The sequence below is a fragment of the Panthera onca genome, chromosome Y (assembly GCF_046562875.1).
Source record: "Panthera onca isolate mPanOnc1 chromosome Y, mPanOnc1 haplotype 2, whole genome shotgun sequence".
Lineage (NCBI taxonomy): Eukaryota > Metazoa > Chordata > Mammalia > Carnivora > Felidae > Panthera > Panthera onca.
In genome coordinates this window covers 6,226,661-6,251,722 of record NC_138358.1, presented here as the reverse complement: position 1 = coordinate 6,251,722, position 25,062 = coordinate 6,226,661, and the positions used below count along the sequence as shown (strand labels likewise).

General features: G+C 44.9%; 1 pseudogene; it reads left to right on the top strand.

Moving 5' to 3' along the window:
- The first annotated feature begins 371 nt into the window (after nucleotides 1-371).
- On the top strand, nucleotides 372-22,933 carry LOC145714999 (uncharacterized; annotated as a pseudogene).
- The last annotated feature ends 2,129 nt before the right edge of the window (nucleotides 22,934-25,062 follow it).

The window sequence follows — 25,062 nt, the reverse complement described above, 5'->3', positions numbered from 1 at the left end:
GGGGGTGGGGCAGCAGACTGGGCAGGAGGGGTGGGGGATCTGGTCTCCCATGGGATGCAGGGGACACCGTGTGTGTGTGTTCCCAAGCCTCACTAACTGGTCACTAACTTCCTTTTCCTTTTATCTTGCAATCACTGTCAAAGCTACAAAAGACTGTGAGAATAGTAAAGGAACCCCCATATACCTTTTAGCCCATTTCACTAATACTTCGCTTGGCCAGGATTTACATATGTACATACGTATGCGCGCGCACTCGTACATAAAGTAAAACCTTGGTTTTCGAGCATACCTCATTCCAGAAACATGCTTGTAATCCTAAACACTCATGTATCAAAGCAAATTTCAAGAACCACTGCCTCAGTGGTGACCACATGACGTTCGGCATCACGTACGACTCATACCGCAAGACATCGCTCCTTCATCAAGTTAAAGTTTATTAGAAATGTTTGCTCGTCTCGTGGAACACTCACGGAGCAGATTACTCACAATCCAAGGTTTTACTGTATTTCTAAATCATTTCCAAGTCGGTTGCACATACCATGCCCCTTTGTCGGTTCTGCTCAGGGTCTACACCCTGAGGACAAAACCATCTTCTCACATATTCACAAGTCAGTGACCAGCCTCAGGAAATTGAACACCAGTACAACACCTTAATCTAAACCATGGGTCATATCCCAATGTCATCAACTGTCCCAAAAATGTCCTTATTAAACTTTGTTCCTGCATAGAATGCATTCCAAGGTCACTAACTGTATTCTGTGGTCACATCTGTTTATTTACCTTCTATTCTGGAATATTCCTCGGCCTTGGTTATTCATGCCACAGAAATTTCGAGGAACAGAGGCCTGTGTGTTACTTTCAGGCTGTGCATCAGTTTGGGTTTCCCTGTTGTTCCTTCATGTTCACATGATGGTGCATAGACACCCCTCCAGTGGCCTTAGTGACCGAGTCAAAACCCCCCAAAACGCCCAGGCATTTCTGAGTCTCAAAAGGGCTTCTTCCCGTGTGCCCGTCTACCACGTCCTGCCACTGCTGGACTTCCGTCCATCTTGGATCCCCCCTGACCATGCTGGTGGCCTAGGAATCCACTTGGAGAAGCCACAAAGGGCTGCCATGGCCCCTGAGAGGATGCAGAGCCCGGATCTCCTCCATCGGCCTCTTTGGGGATGCTCGGCTCCTGACAGAGGTGAGGCGGTGAGGGGAGAGTCTTGCCCTTGCCAGTGTCTGGGCCTGAAGCTCCAACGTTTGGGCTGAACAGAAGGTAGGCTCCCCCGGGCTGGATCCCACCGGCTGCTCCCACAGAGGCTCCTGGCTGGTCTGAGGGCTGGGGCCAGCTCACAGACAGAGCCCTCTTCTTCCCTCCTGTGCTCTCCCAAGCGGTCAGCTTTTATAGGACACTCTCATACTCCTCCTCCAGGGCTCCCCTTAGGGGGCGCAGACATTCCACTATCAACACTACGGTCAGGACTTCTGGTCTCCAAGTGGCAGGGAGGCCGGGAAGCGAGGCAGGAGCAGCCCACAGGGTGCCCCACCCACACCCCCTCCTGTCAAGGCTGCCTCCTGCAAGGCATGTCTGCCCCAACATCAATCATGGAGGGTGGGCTCACTGCACGCCCATGCCCCAGTCCTCTGCCCCCACTAGGCAACGCTGAGGCGTTTCCTACACTGTCCCCACACTGTCCCCACGGTCTCTCAGAGGAGCCGCACACCCTTTATTGGCCCCCATCCTGCCCTGCTCCCTTAGGAGCATTAACATCACTCAAACTTGTCTCAGGATAAGTCCCAAACTCAGAGCCCCTCCGTCCCGAGAAAGGTCCCTCAGGGTCTTCGGTGGCCATGCCTGACGGGGCCTAAGCCTCAGAGAGACACCGGCTGAGCCTTCTTGCGCAGACTGCCAGACAACAAAAATGCAACTGAGCAGATTTTAAAGATCTGATTGGCTTTAGGACTCATGAATTGGGTAGCACCCCAAGCGGCAAGCAGAAGGGGCTCCAAGGAGCTGGACAGAAAGGAAGGTCCATCTAGAAGGAGGGCTGGGTAAGAAAGTTACTAGCAACAGCGAAGGGCTGTTGCAGGGAGGCTGCTGTCCAGGGGGAAAGCAAGGGGTCCCTGGATCCAGGAGATGTCTTCTTTCTTTGGGGGGGGGGGTGGAGAGGCCCCTGGGGCAGAGTCACTGGCACTGATGGAACATTCCTGGCTGGTTCAGACTACGTCTCTGAGGGGGGCTGAAATGCAGTTGGATTAGGCCTTAAGCCACAGTTTGGGAACTTCAGCGAAGTGACACTATTTGGGGCCTGTGGTTTTCTTTCTAACGACACCCACAGCACCCCCACCGCCACCCCACCACCCTGCTCACCTCCAGCTCACTGAACTTGGGGCTGACTCCGCCCTTCAGAAGGGAGGCGGTGTCAGGTCAAACAAAACTTGCAGGTAGGTCTGAGATGCCTGAGAATTATCAGAGGCCACAGGACAGGAGGGAGGGGGCAGTATAGGGGTCAAACTGAAACTGACAAGGGTGTCATCAAGGACACCATCACCCTGGATGGGCTCAGAGGAGGCGCCCCTGAAGCCACGTCAGTCCCCCAGATGCTCCTGCTGTACTGCTGTACGTGGATGACCCAGGGCTCATCGGAGTGGATGACAAGCATCCTTCATGAGTTATTAACAGCATCAGTAACGGTGAGACAAAACGATCCCTGGAACACTGTGAGACACCTCAAGTTGTGATTCAATAGGAATAATCATTGTTATTGTAACAGTGAGTTAGAAAATGATTTTATGTTAAGAAACCGAGTGGAGACGATTCTATGGGCGCACACGAGAGCCTGGCCCGGGTTAGTGATCTGAGGTTGAGGGTTTGTCCTGGATGTTCAGCGTGTGGAGAAGGGGGAGGGGCAGGGTGGAGGAAGATGGATATTTTCAATGCACACACATCTAGCACAACAGCAGCAAATCAAGAGGCAGTACCCCAGGTGTCAGAACGTAGAGGACGGGCTGGTAAGAACCTGGGTCCCTGAACTTTCATTAACCTAGGAGATGCTGGAATTGAAAAACAACAGCTTGGGTAAGACACCAGGCTCTCAGGACTGCTGTGGATGCAGTGTAGAGAAGATGAGTAGGGGTATTTACTCTGCTAAGTGCATTTCCGGAATCGTCTGTTCACCCTGCAGCAACCCCATCAGTCAAGCGGCTAGCCAGGCTCGGGGACACAGCCCTGAACAGCCCTGTACGTGGTGGAGCAGGGGCTCAAACCCCAGACTCCAAGCTTCCCTGTCCTTCCAGAGAGACAGGGCAAGAATAAATGAGTGGGGGAAAGAACTGGGTGTGTGGGAGGGGAAAACAGTGCAGAGGAGAAACCACATATCCAGCCATGTGCAGCGGGGAAGCACACAGATGAACTCCTATAAGGTGAACCTTTTAATTCAGAAACAACCCAGGGCTAACGGGCTTGGCTATCCACTTGCTGCCACACCGTAACCAAGGCATGGGCCTCTGACTGCTATTGCAAATGTCACAGAATGGATGCACATGGAGTGGAATTTTAAACTGGTGTGTTCCTTGTTTCCCCCCTCACATCCCTCTCCTGTCCAGAAAAAGGAGTTGTGGCCTCATGCATTACCTTCTAATGAAATTTCAACATACTTTCAGTACACTACAATTTTATAGAGATGAAAACATGAAAGCTGCCAAAACCCTTCAAAATGGAATTAGCCCGCAACGTCTATTCAGGCTGCATTTCTTTGTGACCTAGTTGGGCTACTTAACAAAGGAAGGAGAATCTCAAAGTATGTATGGGGATGTCTCTCCCTCTCCTGTGTTCATCTGCATCAACCGAGCAGTTACTGAGCACGGAGTCGGGTAGATGCTCTGCTAACTGCCATACAAGAACAATCTTAACCAACAAGCACAGGCCCCGGGAGGCACGGGCACTTTTCCTTCTACATGAAAGGCCGGAGCAGAGACTCTGGGAGGCCAGGTCCCCGTGCGGCTGGCACGCACTGAGCCAGTCTGCAGGGCACCGCCTCTGTCCTGATTTGATAGCATGTGGGTCTTTTTCTACACAAATTTTCTGTTGCTACTGCAACAAGTTATCACAAATGGTGGCTTAGACGACCTCAGTAGATTCTGGAGGTCAGAAGTGGCTGACACCAAATACGGGCAGGTTGCGCCCCACGCCCCCGGGGGCCCTGTGGGGTGGGGCCTCTCCTCTTCCTACACTCTGTGGGCACAGCGCACCACTGGCCAGCTGGCCGCTGAGGCCCGTCCTGTCTGCAGGGTCCCCTGCATTCCACGACTCCGCACCCTTCCTGCATCTTCAAGGTGCAATGAGTCCTTCTTGCCCCTCTCACCCCCTCTTTCCCTTTGGCCTCATCTCTCCCACCTCTCTTGTGCCTCCTTCTTCCACGTTTAAGGGTCCGTGAGGCAATGGTGCGCCTGTCCAGACAGTCCAGGAGGGCTTCCCATCCCCAGGCCCTTATTTAATCCATCCTCGGTGCTCCTTGGGCCACAGCAGAGGACACATCCACAGGCCCAACAGGTTACAGTGGACATCTTTGGGGGCCATTTCTCCACCTCCCATAAGCTTCTCACTGGCCTGTTCTTTACCACCCTTTCAGCTCCTTTTCTGAAACATCCAGGCTGCTGGGATAACGCTGAAATCCATTAGTCTCTTCTCTGATGATACATCCATCCCTTGCTACACTGCCCAGTCCTCGGTTTACAACAGGAGTCCGCAGAAAAGGCTTCCCCTTGGGAAGTAACAACTGTTTCCTGGCTTTCTCGCATGTTTTTCAAGCTCTCTCCTTTTATTTCTGGTTAAAGATCAGCCTCACCCCACACCAGCACTACTGAGATGGTCTCACGCCCAAGGTCTGCTCCTTCAGAACCTCCATACTGGTTCCTGTCTGTTGGAAGTTTGCAGGAAGACTGTGTCTCCCCATGACATGGGATGGGGCACGGCATGAATCTTATGGTTCTGACCTCCAAGGAGGAGACCTGGTCACTACCCACCCCAATGACCTCACAGAAAGACTCCTGGTCTGGTCACATAGCCAGTTGGGAGTCACGTGCCCAGCAGGAAACAAGTCACTGTGTCCACATCCCCCACCCTGCCCCATGGTAAGGGAAGGGGGCAGTTAGCCTCACTCACCTCAAACCCACAAATGGCTTTCTAACAGAACTGGGCAGATTATGGTAAATAAAAGAAACCTGACACGTGTCACATTTTTCAGCACATGAGTCCATCGCTACGACGTCACTGCCATCATCACTGCTACTCATTCTCAGTACTAAATGGAACCGGAAATCTCTAAAATTTCTGATAAGGAAAATGTCTTTTTTGGAGGGATGGAGGGACAACAGTCTTTTGCAAAGGCATGCCGATGAATAAAAGCTCGTGCCTGAGGTGAGAACTGGACAAAAAAAACAGAAAAAAAAAAACAAAAAAACATGGCATCTGGAGGACTTTTCCCAGGGGTTGAGGACCTTGGTTAAGCCCACACCAAAACAGAGTGATGAGGCCAATTACATTTTTAGTCATTTTAAAAAATAATAAATGATAAATCAACAAAAGGGCCCGAGCAACAGAAGAGCTTCCTTTCCCCTCCTCCTCCTGGGAGAAGGCAGATGTGCAGGTAAATACTGGAGTGTGTGTGGTGTGTGTGTGTGTGTGTGTGTGTGTGTGTGTGTGTGTGTGTGCGCGCGTGTGCTCACACCCATATTGGTTACTCTGTCCCAAACACCGTGACTCAAAATTCCAAGAATCTGAATTCTTGTGTACTATGTCCTGCTCATCCCCATAAATGTGTTCTGAGAAGAAAAACACTTAAAACTCATCAATGTATGTTAAACTGAGATCACTACCCTAGAAAAATAGTCTGGGGAAATTAGTGTCAAAAAATAATAGTTTATGGTTCAGTGCCTTATTTTCTTCAAAGGGGCAGAGTTCAACCCCAAGCTCACTGCAAATAGTCGGGGTAAAAGAAAGGAATTTGTTCGAAACCCATTCTGCATTCAAATACGAATTGTCCGAAATGTGAGTAACTTGGCAGAAGCCCGAAATGTGTCTCTTCCTAAGCTGGGCTTAGGAATAGCGCTGGGCTATTTTTTCCAGGAAGTCATATTCTGCAGGAGCTTCGTGGCCAGCTGCTTGTATCTAACATCAGCCCTGAAGCTGATGTGCAAGAATTTGGAGTACAGCCCCTCCTCCTACTCGAGAACGTTTCTGGCATTGCTCCTTTGTACCTCCCCTTTACTACTAACATTTCTGGCAGTAATGGAGTGGGTTTGCCTCTAAGAGAACTGACTTCATCTACACAGGTGCCGAATGCAGTGGATGTTCTTCCCACCTCCGTTTTGTAGACAACCAAGATGGGACTCAGGGAGACGGCTGTATTGAGTGTTGTGATTCCCACCTTTCCAGCATCACCTGCCTGACTCTGGTGCCAATCTCAGCAACCTCCCAAGATCACGTGGCGACTAGGTGGGAGACAACCAGGTCTGGCTGGCTCTAGAGCACACATTCCACTCCACCGAGGAATCTGGGGTACGTAACGGTCAAAATTTTACAACCGATATGACAGCTACTATTTGTCGATGGAGCACACATGGACCTTTTGTTACCCTTTTCTCCACTGCAAGAAGAGAGCTGGTTTCTAGTCTGCCTAGTATCCCATCCTGGCTTTCTGGCCTCCTCACCAGTACAGCCAACATGCACCCCACCAGATTCCTCCAACTCTCCGCCCCTGACAGGGTGCCGCGTGTCCTAACGGGATCTGTGAGTGTGTCCCCTTCACAGATCCCAAGGCGCTATTTGAAAAAACAGTGAGAAATCTACCAGACTCTTTGCAAGAAAAGTGAAACGTGGTTCATTGTTGGCTGTTCCCTGCAGGTCAGGCCCATCCACATGTGACTCTGGGACTGATGGGAGGTGGAGGCAGCCCCTTGTTTCCTGCCCACCCACCCTCTCCACCTCAGGCGTGGCTCAGAATTACTCCCCTCTGTGTGTCTTCCACCACAGCAGAGACGCTGCTAAGACACCGCCTTCTCCAGAACAGCATGTCCTTCGTCAGACCCTGTGACCTGCCAGGCCGGCACCTTGCCCTTGCTGGGATCCCATCACATCAGCTCTCCTCTCCCACTCCAAACTCTCCTCCACACCAGGGACAAACCTCAACAACGCACGTCTGGTGCATTCTGTGGCCCCCCCTTTCATCCCGAATGAAGTCCCAGCTCCACGCTTCTGGCCCTCACTTCAGCCGCATCTCACCCGACCTCTCCTTTACACACCTGGACTGTTTTCCAAACGGCACGCCTGACACTTACCCCCATGGACACCATTCTGCCTCATTTCCAGTGTCACTGTGAGGATGCCACTTAACTTTCTGGATGGTAGCTTCAAACTAGAAAAAAACGGAGGTCTCCTCAACTCCCTCACAAGGTTGCTTTGAAGATGAAGTCACATTATATATGCGGTGCAGACCTCGAAATACGTGCTACTTGGAGATGTTAACAATGAGGAGCCCAGGGCAGCTCATGACTGCGTAAGACAGGGCCAGTTATGTGACCCCCCAGTGCCTCCTCCCCCTGCCTGGAACACGGGAACAAGAGTAGGACCTACCTCATAGCGTTGCAGTGAGAACTGAGTGGTTCAGACCCTTCGCCGAGCACCTGATGCGTGACGGACAACGAGGAAGCTTAGCCGCCATCATCATCACTGACAAGCAACAAAGGCAAAAGACAGGAAGGTAAAATTAAACTGCCTTAGAACTCGCAACCTCCTTGAGGCAGGCAGAGCACAGGAACTCAGGACCGCATGAAGTATAATGCATAAAGCATTACCGTTAATGCTTTGCTAGAGGCAAAAAGCCTCCTTAGCTTGACAAAAGCCAGACCTCCAGGATCCGGCAAGACCTCTTCGACATGCAAACACCGTTATTTTGGAAAATGCCTTGATTTCTACCTGCCCCCAAGTTGAAAGCTCCTCACAATCCCAGTGCATCTCTTTCTGCCCAGGGGTCCTGTCCCTGTGCCTTTGATAAAACCACCTTTTCGCACTGAAAATGTGTCAACCATTCTTTCATGACTGCTCACTCTGAGCCCATATCATGTCACATCACACCACCCACCACCCACCACCACCAGCACCATCATCAAGATCATCCCTGGTGCACCAGGGGGATGTGTGACCCCCTCGAAGCTCCCTGGGCTCAGCCTCATGAGCAGCCGCGTCAGCGCTTGTCCAATCTGTGTTCTGGCACAGTCCTCGCACCCATCTGCTGTACGAAACCAGTAAGTAACTGCGGCCACTACTTTTAGCACTCCCCATGAACCAAGCACCGCCCTGTGACTCTGACACACACGAAGCAGACTAATCTCTCCCCCCCAGGCAAGTAGGAGACTTGGAGCCGCCTTGTCTCCTCCCAGACAGCGGCAAAGCCTTTCTGTTCTCTGCATCGCCAAGCAGCTACCTCCATCCCGGGAGCGTGGTGGTGTCTACAGGAGGTGGGCTGGAAGGAGGTCTGTGCAGAGTCCCAGGCACAGATGAGTGACCTTGCAGCTGGATGACCAGTGGTCAACCTCCTGACCCCAGCTGAGAGGCAGTTCCCACCACAGAGAAACAAGTTATTGGTGCTACAGTTCCTACTGCTCCCTAATAATGAACCCTGAGACTTAGCTCTTCAAAGACAGTAACACCTGTTATCCCTGTTTTGGGGAGAGGGAGTCATGGGAAGGGGACTTGGGAGCAGCTGTGCCTGGCAGTTCTCACTCAGGGTCTCTCGCAAAACTGTAGTCAGATGGAGGCTGCCATGAGAGTCGCCTTCCCTCACATGCCTGGAGTCTGCACTGGGGAGACTCAGAGAAAGCTGGGGCTTCGGCAACATCTCCTTTCCTATGCACCTCCCCCAGCATAGTGACTTCATGCTCCCTGGTGTGGCAGCTCTGAGCCCCAAAAGGGGTATGTTCAGTGAGAGACACAACCAAGAAGACACTGCCTTTTGGACACTTTTCCCAAACGAGTCCCAGAAGCCATGCATCATCACTTCTGCCACATTCCCCACCCAGGTCACAGAGGCCAACCCAATTTCAAAAGGAAGGGACATAAGAATGACTTTATTTTTTTTTCCTTTAAAGTCTACTTATTTTAGGGGCAACCCGGGTGGCTCAGTCAGTTGAGCATCTGACTGGCTCACGTCATGAGCTCACGGTTTGTGAGTTTGAGCCCTGTGTTGGGGTCTGTGTTGATAACTGGGAGCCTGGAGCCTGCTTTGGATTCTGTGTCTCCCTCTCTCTCTGCCCATCCCCCACTAATCTCTCTCAAGTTTATGTATTTTTGAGAGAGAGCTTGAGGGAGGGAGGGAGGGAAGGGAAGGGAAGGGAAGGGAAGGGAAGGGAAGGGAAGGGAAGGGAAGGGAAGGGAAGGGAAGGGAAGGGAAGGGAAGGGAAAGAGAGAGAAAGAGAGAAAGAGAGAGAGAGAGAGAAAGAGAGTGAGAGAGAGAGAGAGAGAGAGAGAGAGAGAGAGAGAGAGAGGGAATCCAAAGCAGTCTGTGTGTTATCAGCACAGAGCCTGACACGGGCCTCAAACCCACTAACCATGAGATCATGATGTGAGCTGAAATCAAGAGTTGGACGCTTAACTGACTGAGCCCCCCAGGAGCCCCAAGACTGACTTTCAGTGAGGCAGGGGCAGAGTTCGGTAAGAACACATGGACAAAGGGGCGCCTGGGTGGCTCAGTTGGTTAAGCAGCCCACTTTGGCTCAGGTCATGATCTCACGGTCCATGAGTTCGAGCCCCGCGTCGGGCTCTGTGCTGACTACCATAATCATAAAATCACGTTTCAAATAAATGATTCAGTCTAGTATCATTTAAATAAATAAAATATTTCAATTCATAAATTTATTAGGTACATTCAACATATCAAGGATAGTTTCAAATAGTCCAGTGTTAACGTTGCTAAGGTCTAGATTACAATGGGAGTCTAGGGATACCTGGGTAGCTGAGTCAGCTGAGTGTCCAACTTCTGCTCAGGTCATGATCTCACAAATGTGAATACAAGCACCACACCAGACTCAGTGCTATCAGGATAAAACTCACTTTGGATCATCTGTCCCCTCTGTTTGCCCCTTCTGTTTGTGTTCTCTCTGTCTCAAAATCAACATTATTATTTTTTCATTGTTTTAATTTTTTTAATGTTGATCTATTTTTAAGAGAGAGAGAAAGAGTAAAAGCCGGGCCAGAGTGAGTGAGAGAGAGAGAGAGAGAGAGAGAGAGAGAGAGAATCCAAAATCCAAATCCGATTCCGGGCTCAAACTGATAGACTGTGAGATCATGACCTGACCTGAAGTCAGATGCTTAACTAATTGAGCCACACAGGAGTCCATAAAAACTGTGACTTATAAGAAATTACATTTGTTTGAAAATCATATAATTGGCTTTACACCATATGCTATTGGCTTTAGGAAAGACTTTAGTGAACAGATTCATCAATCCACTTACTCTAATTAATATATTAACTTCCAAAATATCATCTTCAGTGGGTCTGCTCCAGGACCACATCATATTAAACATGAACAAACAAGCAAGCAAGCCAACAAACAGACAGGCAAAGAAACAAACAAAACAAGAACTAGTAGCAAATCATGACGCATAATGATCCATCCCACTGTCAACTTTTGTTACTATTTTTTTGGCCAAAGAGCTTATTTCAAAGGGTTCTATTGCTTTTAATACAGATGAACTTCTGCAAATAGTTCAGCATATAGGTTTGAGGACATACTGAAAATGTAAAGGAAATACATAATTTTATATGGTATAACCTTAGGCCTCTAACTTCCATGAAACTCCAAAAGGAGGACATTACCAGCACCATGAATTCTCTCCCTGCGATCACTCCCCATTCCTGCTCCATCTCCCTTCCCCAACGTAATCGATATCCTGACTTTGAGCAACAGAGATTAAATTAGTCCGTGTTTGAATTTTATAAAAATATAATGGAATAATATGCATTTCTTTAGATCTGGCTTCTTCCGTTCAACACTATAACGCTCATCGATGTTGTTTTGCATAGGTGTAACTCAGGGATTGGTACTTCCATATTGTATTCTCTTACATGATTATTTAACAATTTGCTTATCCCTTCTACTGTTGATTCACGTTTGGAATGTATGTTTCCATACTGTACTTATTATACGGAAGGCTGCTATGAACATTTCCCTTTTACTGTGCTCAGCATGAAGCGTATCTACCACAGCGTGTTAATGTTTAGTTAGCTGCCTTAGCCTTAAACCCTGCCTGTACATCAGAATCACCCTGATGTCTGGATGTCAGTTCCACAGATCCTTCTAATTTGAGCTTGGGTTAAGAACCACGAGGGTAGATGTTGAAATCCCCAGACAAAAGGAGGAGATGAATCCAGTTTAAGGAATTCTCAATGGGTTCCTCTTTCTGGACAATAAAATGCAATGCAAAAATTATTTTGTGGCCATATTGACATCACTTTCCTCCCCCTCGCCCTCATCTCCCTCTCCCTCCCCTAGCCCTCCCCCTCACCCTTTCCCTCTTCGTCCCCCTCCTCCTCCTCCTTCTTCTTGTTCTTCTTCTCCTTCTCCTTCTCCTTCTCCTTCTTCTTTTCTTCTTCTTCTTCTTCTTCTTCTTCTTCTTCTTCTTCTTCTTCTTCTTCTTCTTCTTCTTCTTCTTCTTCTTCTTCTTCTTCATAAAGCTTTTTTGATAAAGCTCCTAAACAAAAAGACTACCTATAGGCTTTAAGAGACTCTGCATGGCTTCCATAATATGTTGAAATTTCCCCAAATTCTCAAAGGAAACGTCTTTAGACATGTTTGAAAAATATGTGTTCCATGATACGGCACACTTGAGTGGGAGATTAGGGTATCAAATATCTAGACACACCGTAGTTTGGTATCCCAGCTCCATAAATACTGAGACTGGAAAAGGCAAGAGATAATTTTCCATGGTCCAGATAAAGACAGAATTAAATGAGATCTCCTTAGTAGTAACTGTTACAACTGAAAATTTAGTTGGTGCTGTTTAATTTTCTAGTTTTCTGAAACTGCTTTTTGGATTCATGCCCAGAATCTGTCTTGATGAATATATGTCAGAGAATGAAAGCCAAAAACCAACTTGTGACTCTAGAAAGTACTGCAACAGTTAACATTGAGGTATCACAAAACTCTGAAAGCACATTCTTCAAGTTCAGTCTCCAATATGCATTGAGAGGTAGGAGAAAACAGAGGTCATGGTATAATTCTTTTGTGAAACGTGAAGATATGTGCAGTAAGTTATTATTTTTGTGAAGTTAGGTAATTGCCTCTGGTTTGTGATGTAAACGTTGTTTCAAGGTTGCGCTTGAATCCGAAAATTCCTTCAGCAGACTCCCCTCCCACCTGATATGACGTTGACTCCACCACTTCACCAGAATGATTTCTAAAGTTTGACCATGTTTGAGTGTTTATAAAAGTTTCTGGAAGCATGGAAGACCTCATCTTTGCCTTCAAGAAACTTACAATATTAGAGGGTAGGAAAAACCCAAACACCATACAAAGCACAGTAAGACTTCAAGGTCAAGTTTCATGTATCAGGAGAAGTCCACTGAGCTGAGTTGATCAGTAAAGGCATCTCAGAGGCATAGCACAAAGAATCTTAAAGGATGACCAAATTTTTGGCTGGCAGGCAGAAAGGAGAAGGACAAAGGAGACAAAAGCAAATGTGTGGGGAAAAAGGAGGGGCAGGCATTCCAAGAACAGTGAGAACAACCCTGTTGGAGTTTGAGGTTCTTCTACAACAGTGGCCATTAAGTATTTGTGACGATGAACAAGACTGGGTAGAAGATGAGGTACCTACATCACCCATCAATTCCATAATTTTATGTAAGAAGGTCTTGTTGACAGCGAAGAATTGGAGACCATCAGTTAGAACCTCCAGATGGTAATAACGAAGCAATTCGGTAGAAACAAAACAACGAAAAGTTAAAATTCTAAGCAAACTTCTCTAAGTATGTGAATTAATACCCAATCAATAAGCAATTGAAATCCATGACCAACTTAAGACCCCTCTTGTGTCTCTCTGTTAATGGGACATTGTCTTCAGTTGCTATAGAGGGAAAGAGACTCATTGTCAGTCGTCCCCTCCTCAACGTCTTTCCCTGATCCATTCAGCAGCAGGGGTTCTCAACTCCACCTCCAATGTATGCCACGCCAGCTAGTTTCTCACCACCTTCTGCCTACTCTGCATTTTCGTTCTTAGCCCCATGCTGCCTTTCCCTTCCAAACAAAATCCCAGTTCATTCTTTTCACTGCGTCAGGAATGCAATCCAAAAATCCTGAATCTGAGCAGTTCATTCCTCTGCTTAAAACAACCCTCTAATCTCTACTGTACTCAAAATGACACATAGAATCTGTAACGTGACCACCAGACGTTGGCAGTCCAGCCTTGTCACCCCTCTAATGCCATCTTTCCTCATTCTCCTTTCATTAGGTGATTGGGACCATCTCTTCTCCTGGTTTCTCAAATTGGACCCACGTAGGTTCCACTTTGAATGCATTTTGTGTTCGCTAGTTTCCTTACCGTTATTGCTACGGGTCCAAGTTTGAATAAAGCACTTTTCTCCCCAAGAACCCTTTGTTGGCCAGTCCTCTAATCGACATTCTGTCCCCTGTGTCATTCCTTCTCATAACATTTAGTCTTTTATTTAACAGCATTTGCCACAAGTTGTAATTACACATGTACCTTTTGTAGCTAAGGTTTGAAACATCCTGAATATATGGAGCATGCATGTTTGATTATCACTGTGTACTTGAATCTAATAGCACCTGACACCTAAGGTGCTCAATATTTATATCCACAGTGCCTGAAATAGGGGACTTTTAACTATCTCCCGGTGTGCTGGACTGCAATATACATTCAAGTCTTCAATAATCTCTACCACCAAATTTATTATTCATATACAAAAAAGGGAAGGGTCACCTCCTCAAGAATAGGAAAAACAGTTTGCCTTGTCGATAGCTTCTATGGTGTAGCTTACATTTTGCCCTACAAAAGACCCCACCCTGGAGATACACTTTGCATGGATGTAGTGACAACTATGAGGAAATCAAAACAAAATACAATGTTTATTGAGTGTAATGTGCCAGGATTTTTTCCACATGTTTTACAGCATTACCAATAATCTCACAACTATACTGAACATAGGTGTTATACTTCCCCTTTACATAGTGGAAAAGTAAACTCTGAGGTATCCTTTGTCTACAGTCTAAGATCTGGCTGGTAGAAGAAATTGATGGGGCCATGTAATTTAAATAATCCACAATTTTGCACAAGGTAACCTCTGGGAAATCAGAAAATGAGCGGCTTTCATAAGTGCAGCTGCCCAGGGCCTTTCGGAGGAGCCGTCTGTGTGGAGCCCGGGCTATGGCGCCATCACATCTCCAGGATCTCACTACCAGGAGAAACCCCCATTGTTGGGAAGGGCAAGAACATCCATCCATGGCAATTTAAGGTGTTTTAACCCCTGTGAAGGTAGTGCAAACCTCCAATTACTTCATTCGGTACTTCAAGGAGCAAATCAAAGCACACCTCGTGGGATTTTCAAAAATCACTCTGAGATGAGAAATCAAACAACGAAAGTCATAGCAACACAAAGCAAGTAACACTTTCCAAAACACACCTCCAGAAGGGCCAGGCCATGGAGAGGGGATGAGCCCACTTTAATGTAGCAGTGCTCTCAGGTGCAGAGCACATAAAACAAAACAAAACAAAACAACAACAACAACAACAACAACAACAACAACAACAACAACAACAACAACAAAAACGTTAAAACACATAAGGAATAGAAAACTATCCACAATGATGAAACGGAAGAATTCCCCTCAGATGAAATTACAGGAGAAGTGACCGTTGAAGAATTGATCAAAATAGATAAAAGCAGTATAACAGCAAGAATTTAGAATAATTGTCATAAGATTAATCACTGGGCTTGAAAAAAGGCATAGAAGACAACAGAGAATTTAGTATTGCAGTGATAAAAGAACTAAAACATAGCCATGGTTAATTAAAAAGGCAATTTTTGAAAGTATATGTTGCTAGTGATTTTGTCATGTCAAACAAAGTTATAAATAGGTGTTATTTCCAAACCCTATTCACGTGCACTCTTATTATGGCTAGAGTCTATAAAAAGTTATTGCACAATTGCATTAAACATGATTACCAGTGCAATCTATTTTTTTTTAATTCCATTTGTTCATTTATTTCAAAGCCAGAATAGAGCATGGAGAATGTACCCTGTAGGTTCTGGATTCTCTCCTAGATTCCAAATGTCTTATTTAGGATGCTACCATAAAGACAGTAAAACAATATTATCTGTACCATGAAAGTGGAAAATTTGGTACACCTCACTAGTATTACAATTTTGCTGATTAGCATATGTGTTTACAAATACGCACGAGTGCACTGGGTGAAGTTAGATGTTTCATACTTCTATCCATAACATGAGGAATTCAATATATTTTAAAGAGTTAGATTCCAGTTACCAATTCTAATGTGGGATAACATGCAAAGTTCTTGCTTATTTCTCACTTATTGTGCAATTATGAAGTTACCATAGAGCCCAAAGAGTAAATTCTTTTTATCTACACTTAACTGAACATATATCACTGAAAGTTCAACTTTGGCTTTTCAACGATGACATGAGACTGAACGCGGAAAACCCAAAAAAACTCCATGAAAATGCTGCTAGATCTGATATATGAATTGACCAAACTCACAGGATACAAAATCAGTGTAAAGAAAGTGGTTGCATTTCTATACACCAATAAGGAAGCAACAGAAAGAGAAGTCAAGAAATCAATACCAGTTACAATTTCACCAAGAACCCTAAAATACCTAGCAAGAAACCTAACCAAAGATGTAAAAGATCTGTACGGTGAAAAGTATAGAAAATGAATGAAGGAAAATGATGAAGACACAACAAAATCAGGGAAAAAAAACAAAAAACAATCCATGCGTATAGAGTGGAAGAATGAATACTCTTAAAATGTCAATACTACCCAAAGCAATCTACACAGTTTATGCAATACCAATCAAAATTGTACCAACATTCTTCTCCAGACTAGAGCAAGCCATCTGAAAATTGGCACGGAACAACAAAAGAACCTGAGTACTCAAACTTATGTTGAAAAAAGGAAGCCAAAGTGGGCGGCAGCCCAGACTCTCGCCTCTCCTACGAAGCTATAATCAAAAGATAGTATGACATTGGCACAAAAACAGGCACATTAACCAATGAAACAGAATAGAGAACTCAGAAGGGGCCCCGCAAATGTATGGTGAACTAATCTTTGACAAAGCTGGAAAGAGAATCCAATGGATAGAAGACAGTCTCTTTCCAAATGGTGCTGGGAGAACTGAACAGCAACATGATGAAGAATCAACTAGATGACTTTCTTACAACGTGCACAAAAATAAATGCAAAATGGATGAAAGACTTAAATGTAGACAGGAAACCATCAAAACACTAGAAGAGAAAAGAGGAAAAAAAACCCTTTGACCTCAACTGCAGCAATTTCTTCCTTGGCATGTCTCAAAAGCCAAGGGAATGAAAAGCAAAAATGAATTATCAGGACCTGGTCTAGATAAAAATCTTCTGCACTGCAAAGGAAACAATCAGCAAAATTAAAAGGCAACCGATGGAAGGAGTGAAGATATTTGCGAATGACATATTGGTAAAGGGTTAGTATACAAAATGTACAAAGAACTTACCCAAGTCACACCTGGAAAATGTAATACAGTGAAAAAATGGGCAGAAGACATGAATAGACACTTTTCCAAAGGAGACATCCAGATGGCCCACAGACATATGGAAAGATGCTCAACATCACTCATCATCAGGAAAATACAAATCAAAGCCACACTGAGATACTACCTCACACTAGTCAGTGTGGCTAAAATGAGCAACTCAGGAAACCACAGATGCTGGCGAGCATATGGAGAAAGACTAACCCTCTCTCCCTGTTGGTGGGAAAGGAAACTGGTGCACCACTGTAAGCATGAAACCTACGGACATCACAATGACTCTAAACGCATATCTTTCCCTAATAACACTGAATTTCAATGGACTAAATGCTCCAACCAAACAACATAGCGTATCAGAATGGATAGAAAAAACAAAAACAAAAAACAAAACAAGACCCATGTCTTTGCTGTCTACAAGAGACTGATTTTAGACATGAGGACACCTTCAGATTGAAAGGGAGGGGATGGAGAACTATCTATCATGCTACTGGAGGTCAAAAGAAACCTGGAGTAGCCAACTTATATCATACAAAGTAGAGTTTAAATTAAAGGCTGTAACAAGAGGTGATGAAGGGCTTTCTATATTAATTTCAGGGTCTCTCCATCAGGAAGAGCTGAATATTTGAAATGTCTACACACCAAATTCGGAGACACACACATATATAAAACAATTAATTAAAAACATACAGAACCTTATTGATAAGAATGTGGTAATTGCAGAGACATTAATAAATCACAGAAAAATGATGGCAAATCTCCAAAAGCATGGAGATTAAAAAAACATCCCACTAACGAATAAATGGGTCAACCAGGCAATTTGAGAAGAAATTAAAAGATATAAGGAAACAAATGAAAATGAAATACAACAATGCAAACCCTTCGGGATGCAGCAAGGGCAGTCCTGACAGGGAACAACAAACAAAACTAAACAAACAAACAAAAAAAGACAAGAAACATTGCTATCCAGGCCTATCTCAAGAAACAAGAAAAATCCCCAATACAAAATCTAACAGCACACCTAAAGGAACTGGCAGCAGAACAGCAAGGCACCTCAAACCGAGCAGAAGAAGAGAAATAATAAAGATCAGAGCAGAAATAAACAATATGGAGTCTAAAGGAAAACAGTAGAGCACATCAATGAAACCAAGAGTTGTGTTTTTGAGAATATACACAAAAGTGATAAACGTCTAGCCTAGCTTCTCAACAAGAAAAGAGAGGGGACCCATATAGGTAAAATCACGAATGAAAATGGAATTATTACAACGAATCCCTCAGAAATTCAAGCAATCATCAGGAAACACTATAAAATCTTCTATGGCAACAAACTGCACAACCTGGAAGAAATGGACAAATGCCTCCATACCCACACACTTGCAAAACTCAAACCGGAAGAAATAGAAAATGTGTACAGACCCATACTAGTGAGGAAATTGAATCAGTTATCAAAAATATCGCAATAAACAAGAGTCCTAGACCAGGTGGCTTCCCTGGCGAATTCTAGCAGACATTTAAAGCAGACATAATAGCTATCCTTCCCAAGCTGTTCCAAAAAATGGTAATGAAAGGAAAACTTCCAGACTCATTTTATGAAGCCAGCACTACTTTGATTCCCAAACCAGACAGAGACACAGAACAAAAGGAGAATTACAGGTCAATATCCCTGATGAATAGGGGTGCAAAAATTCTCAACAAGATACTAGCAAATCACATTCAATAGCATATAGAAAGTTTTATGCAACACAATCAAGTTGGATTCATTCCTGGCCTGCAGGGCTAGTGCCATATTGACAAATCAATCATTGTGCTACATCACATTAATAAAAGATAAGAACCATAGTACACTGTCAATAGATGCAGAAAGAAGTATTTGAGAAAATACAGCTTCCATACTTAATACAAACCCTCAAGAAAGTTGGGATAGAAGGAACCTACTTTACACATCATAAAAGCCATTTATGAGAAGCCCACAGTAAATATCATCCTCAATGGGGAAAAACTGAGAGCATTCCCTGTGAGATCAGGAACAAGACAGAGATGTCCACTCTCACCCCGGTTGTTGAACATAGTGTGGGAAGTCTTAGCATCAGTAATCAGACAGTAAATGAAATTAAATGTATCATCACTTGCAACGATGAAGTCAAACTTCCACTTTTTGCAGATGGCATGACACTATACATGGAAACTCCTACAGACTCCATCAAAAGTACTCTAGCGCTGATGCATGAATTTAGCAATGTTGCAGGGTACAAAATCAATGTACAAAAATTGGTTGTGTTTTATACACCAATAATGAAGCAACAGAAAGAGAAATAAAGAAACGAAACACACTTACAATGCACCAAGAGTCATAAAATACATATGAATAAACCTAACCAAATTTGTAAAAGATCTGTATGCTGAAAACTATAGAAAGCTTGTGAAGGAAATTGAAGAAGATACAGAGAAAGCGAAAAACTTTCCATGCTCATGGATTGGAAGAATAAATATTGACGAAATGTCAATACGACCCAACGCAGTCCTCACATTATATGCAGCCCCAATCACATTGCACCAGCATTCTTCTCCAAGCTGGAACAAGCAATCATAAAATGTGTATGGAAACACAAAAGGCCCTGAATAGCCAAAGTAATACTGAAGAAGAAAACCAAAGTGAGAGGCACCACAATGCCAGACTTTAGTCTGTACCACAAAGCTATAACCATCAAGACAGCATGGTATTGGCACAGAAACAAATACATAGACTTAATGGCATAGAATAGAGACCCCAGAATTGGACCCACATACCTATGGCCAACTAATCTTTGACAGAGCAGGAGAGAATATCCAATGGAAAAAAAGACAGCATCCATTTAACAAATGGTGCTGAGAGAAGTGGACAGCAACATGCAGAAGAATGAAACTAGACCACTTTCTTACACCACTCACAAAAATAAACTCACAATGGATGAAGGACGTGAATGTGAGACAGGAAACCATCAAACCCTTGAGGAGAAAGCACGAAAAATAATCTCTGATGACACATCTCCAAAAGCAAGGGAATAAAAGCAAAAATGAACCATCGGACCTAATCGAAATAAAAATCTTCTCCACAGTGAAGGAAACAATCAACAAAACTAAAAGGCAACTGACCGAATGGGAAAAGATGTGTGCAAAAGTTATACTGGATAATTGGCTAGTATCCAAAACCTATCAAAAGAACTCACCAACTCCACACCCGGGAAACAAATAATCCAGGAAGAAACGGGAAGAAGACTTGAACAGACACTGTTCTAAAAAAGACATCCAGATTGTCAAGAGACACATGAAAAGATGCTCAAGAGCACTCCCTGTCAGGGAAATCCAAATTAAAACCGCACTGAGATACCACCTCATGTCAGTCAGAGTGGCTGATGTGAGCAAATTAGAAGACTATAGATGCTGGTGAGGATGTGGAGAAACAGGAACCCTCTTGCACTGTTGCTGGGAATGCAACCTGGTGCAGCCGCTCTGGAAAACAGTGTGGAGGTTCCTCAAATCATTAAAAATTGATCTACCCTAAGACCCAGCAATAGCACTGCTAGGAATTTACCCAAGGGGTACAGGAGTGCTGAGACATAGGGGCACATGTAACCCAATGTTTATAGCACTACTTTCCACAACAGCCAAACTGTGGAAAGAGCCTAGCTGTCCATCAACTGACAAGTGGATAAAGAAGGTGTGGTTTATGTATATACAATGGAATTCTACTTGGCCATGGAAAGAATGAAATCTGGCCATTTGTGGCAACGTGGATGGAACTGGGGGGTATTATGCTGAAATAAGTCAGGCAGAGAAAGACAGATATCATATGTTTTCATCCATGTGTGGATCCTGAGAAACTTAGCAGAAGACCATGGGGGAGGTGATGGGGGGGAAAAGTTATAGAGAGGGAGGGAGGCAAACCATAAGAGACTCTTCAATACTGATAACAGACTGAGGGTTGACGTGGGGTTGGGGAGAGGGGAAAGTGGGTGATGGGCATTGAGGAGGGCACCTGTTGGGATGAACACTGGGTGTTGCGTGGAAACCAATTTGAAAATAAATTACATTGAATGAAAAAGGAAATCCAGGAGTTGCTCTTACTGTATATGAGATTGTTTTCCATTTTCAGCACTTTATGAGCGTGAGGTAGTAGTAGCTTAAGCTGCGTAGATGAAAGTTTTGTTTGTGTGTTTAAGAAAAGGAGCTGAATAAAGACAGAGGCCTCTCACATGTATCACATTGACCTTGGCAAGTTTCTCTTCTGATTGTTACCATGACTTATCACTCTTAGTGACTCACATAGTTTGGAGTCATCCTTTCATGGGGAAGTAGATTTCATGACCATGGTAGGTGGTCTTTGTAGTATTTTGTGAATGAATTGTGTATGTGGTGATAATGGATGGACTATGCTGGTTGCTTTCAAAAGCACTTACACGGACGGTGTAACACGTTTTCTACCCTTGGAATCCCATACGTTCTCTTACTACCTTGTGTATGCCTTACCTGAAATATTCATGAATTGGTAGGTAGTGAATAGGTTTTAGTGGCACTGAATGCCCTACTGGCCACTCACACAGAATTCGTTGACGCTTTGCTCTTAAGCACACGATGACTCGGTCTTCCCTAAGCTGCATGAAAGTGAGCATGGATACTAACTAGGCAAACTGTTTGCTGCTGCTGTGAAAAACAGCTTCCTGAACTGTGAGCTGTACCAACACAGGTATGGAACCCTAAGCAAGGCACAGTATATCGGTATTCTTTGAAAGGGAAGAGTAGTTATTTCATTTTGGATTTCAGTGCCTTGCATGACAAGTCACTTAATTAGCTAAAACCCTCTTAGAGTCATGTTTGATTGCAAGTTGTGTGTACTGTCCACCGCTAAGTGTCACTTCATTTAGATGGAATTAATGGAGGCTGAAGCACCCGTGCATTCACCTCTAGGACAACCCTCTTGAACTCGTGAAGAATTATGGGCCTTCTCAGGTAAGATTACGTGCAGGTCTTTCTCAAGGGCATAGTCTTAAACACAGCCAAACCTAAGGCAGCTTTGGGCAGCCCACCGTGATAAGATATGCAGACATTGTGACCTCACAAAGCGCCTGGTCTCCTAGCAACTGCGGTGTAACTCTCACAGCCTGCCTCCTGATTTGGCTTCATGGTAGGAAATTCATCAGGGCCCTGAGGCGGCCGTGAGACCTGGCAAGCGCGGGCGGCCCCTAGTGGCCTCACATCCTGAGCAGCAAGAAGAAGATGGGGGCGCTGGCCCCAGGAGGCCCTGGCCCTGGCCGCCTAGAAAGAGCCTCTAGCGCTGCAGGAGGGGCCGCCCTGGAGGCGCCTGAGGAGAAGATGGTGTACACGAGGAGGCAGCAGCCCCCAGAGGCTTGCCTCCAGACGGGCCGGCCAGCTGCCAGGCGGAGGCGCCACGGAGCCCGGAAGGTGGCAGTCGGCCTGAGGAAGGTGCCGCCCCCGCCGCCGCCGTCCCGCGAGGATAGCAGCCCCCATATTCCCACGCCCCCCGGGCCCTATCCCGGGGTTCGCACCCTGGAGGAGAGTGGGAGGGCGGCCACCCCGACGTTGACCACCTTCCTCACCATCCGCGGAGTGGGCGACGTGTGGGTGGAGAGCAGCCTGGCAGAAGCGCGGCGCCAGGCGCGCCAAGTCCTCGAGTGAACCTGGAACCCATGGTGAGACTCCGCCGCTTCCCAGTGCCTGGGCATGAAATGCGGGCCACCGCCGCGCAACCTCTCAGCCCCGGGAAGGGTTGTGCCTGGAGGGATGAACCAGGGACAGCCAGGACAGCGTCCCCTAGTGCACTTTATGGGCGAAGAAGCACCAGAGGGTCCCGGCCAGCGCCCCCAGGATGCGGCGCTGCCTTCTGGGACTCCGGGGCAGCTGTGCCCCTCTGCTGCCTCCCAGCACCGGGTCTGCGGAGGGAGAAGACCTTTGGACAGCAAGGGAGGTCCCCTTTCGTCCTAACCCCAGATTGAGATGTCTCCAGGACTGTAGGGGCAGATCCATGTTCTCTCTTGTTCCCTCATTGGTCTGAAGTTGTCAGAAGAAGCCATTCCACCCCCACCCCCTCCAAAGGAATTTGGTTCCATGCTTGTGTAATAAAGCTAGAATTTCCTTGCTGTTCACCCACCTCCGGCTCCTCCCGCCTCATTTTCTTTCTTTCTTTCCTTTTTTGACTGCCACTCTTTCCGGACGAAAGATGGAATATGTGTGGAAAGTTGTTGCAATAGTTGGTATTCTCAATACCAATTGCAATCCTGGGTATTCTGAATCTCACACCTTTCCGAGTTTTAAGTGGATTCCAACGCTTTGACCAAGGATATTTTCTAAGATTTTCTAAGAAATTGAAGCGTATCACTGTTAGTAATGTAAGGATTTGTTTGGCTTTGAATGTCATGGGCTCGGTGATTACAAACCAAAAGATTCAAAGTTCAACTGTGTACACATTCTTAAGACTTTTCTAAAGATTTTATATTGAAATGTAATGTTTGTGTTTACTGAACTCCTAAAGGAAATGGTAGACACTTGGAAGGTTTTGTTTAGTAAAATTAACTTGGGAAATTCTTTATAAGTGGGTAAAATTGAAAATGCATTGAGAAACCACAAGGTTTCTATTAAAAACCAATGAGTGAATTTCAAAAAATAATAAATAAATAAATAAATAAATAAATAAATAAATAAATAAACAAATAAACAAACAAACAAACAAACAAACAAACTGGTGCTGGTTATGGACATGGATGGAATCCACTCGGAAATGACTTGGCCTTGTACCAATCTCACATACTGATCTGGGAATCTTTCCAGGATAATTTTTTTTTTTTTTTTTTTTTTTTTTTTAATATATGAAATTTACTGTCAAATTGGTTTCCATACTGGATAATTTATTTTAAAATGGAAGTCACATAGTGTAAATGAGTAGGGGTAAGCGTGGTGACTAAACCTGCATACATAATAGCCGTTGGAATTCTCTGAAGTATTACTGATCTAGAGAGGTGGTACATTTTTTTTGGCACCAAATAACTGGTTGAGGTTATCTTTGGGCAAAAGAGATTTTCCTCACTTGTGTTTGTCGTTGTTGTTGGATAACAGGAAATATCCACATTACCATGCATCACTCTTATAAATATCATGGCAGTTGGTTAACAGTTTTGCTCCAGGACTTTCCTTTATTAACTTACGTCCATGCATAGTTATGTTAGCAGGTATTGGTCTTTTGTTTGACAATCAAAGACCACAGGGATCAAACAGGAGAGCCACACAGAGTACTTTTCACTTTTATGATAGTGTTTATATCCTGTGGCCCAGCATGGAATTCTTGATTATCCAAGTGACCTCAGTTCTTTCTTGGTGGCAGCAAGACTTAATGGTGTTTAGTCAGTGGTGCCGCAGCCAGATTTTACTGCGATATCGGAAGGGCCAAGGAGTGATTTTGTACCACTATTCTTTCAAGATTAAGTATTGTGCAATAGAACCATCCATCTCAGGCTGAAACATGACCTATTAAATCTTCCATATTAAGGTTTCTCTCTGCTTGGCAGCTTTTTGGGGGAATAATGAGAGTTGTGATTTTTTTTTTAATTTTCTTTTAATGTTTATTTATGTTTGAGACAGAGAGAGACAGAGCATGAATGGGGGAGGGTCAGAGAGTGAGGGAGACACAGAATCTGAAGCAGGCTCTAGGCTCCGAGCTGTCAGCACAGAGCCCATCGCGGGGCTCGAACCCACGGATCGTAAGATCATGACCTGAGCCAAAGTCAGACGCTTAACCGACTGAGCCACCTAGGCGCCCTGAGAGTTGTGATTTTGACTCTTGGGCTTGTAGAGTTCAAATGGCATAGCTTCCTAATATACAGTTTCCCAGTAAGCCTCATAGTCTTTTTTTCACTACTCAATGATAATGTGTTGTTACAAATACTGCCACATGAGTAAATAAAAGTGAATAATTATTTAAAAGATGCAGAGGGTTAAATTATACTCGTTTCATAGGAAGCTTATATAAATTTTCGTTACTAGCTTCCATTGCCAATGGTATTTCAAATACAGAGGTTTTTCTCCCCCACCCTTCCCAAAGTAACTGTTTTAGCTAATTAGCCCCTGAGGAAAAGATACATATTTGTACAACTTCCCTATTGTATATAATTGTGTAGTAATTAAAAATGAATCCAACGACCATATTAGAATGTAATTTCAACATATAGCTTATCGAGGTAGCTTCCCAGAGGGTTTTGAAATTAGATGTAGCTGGG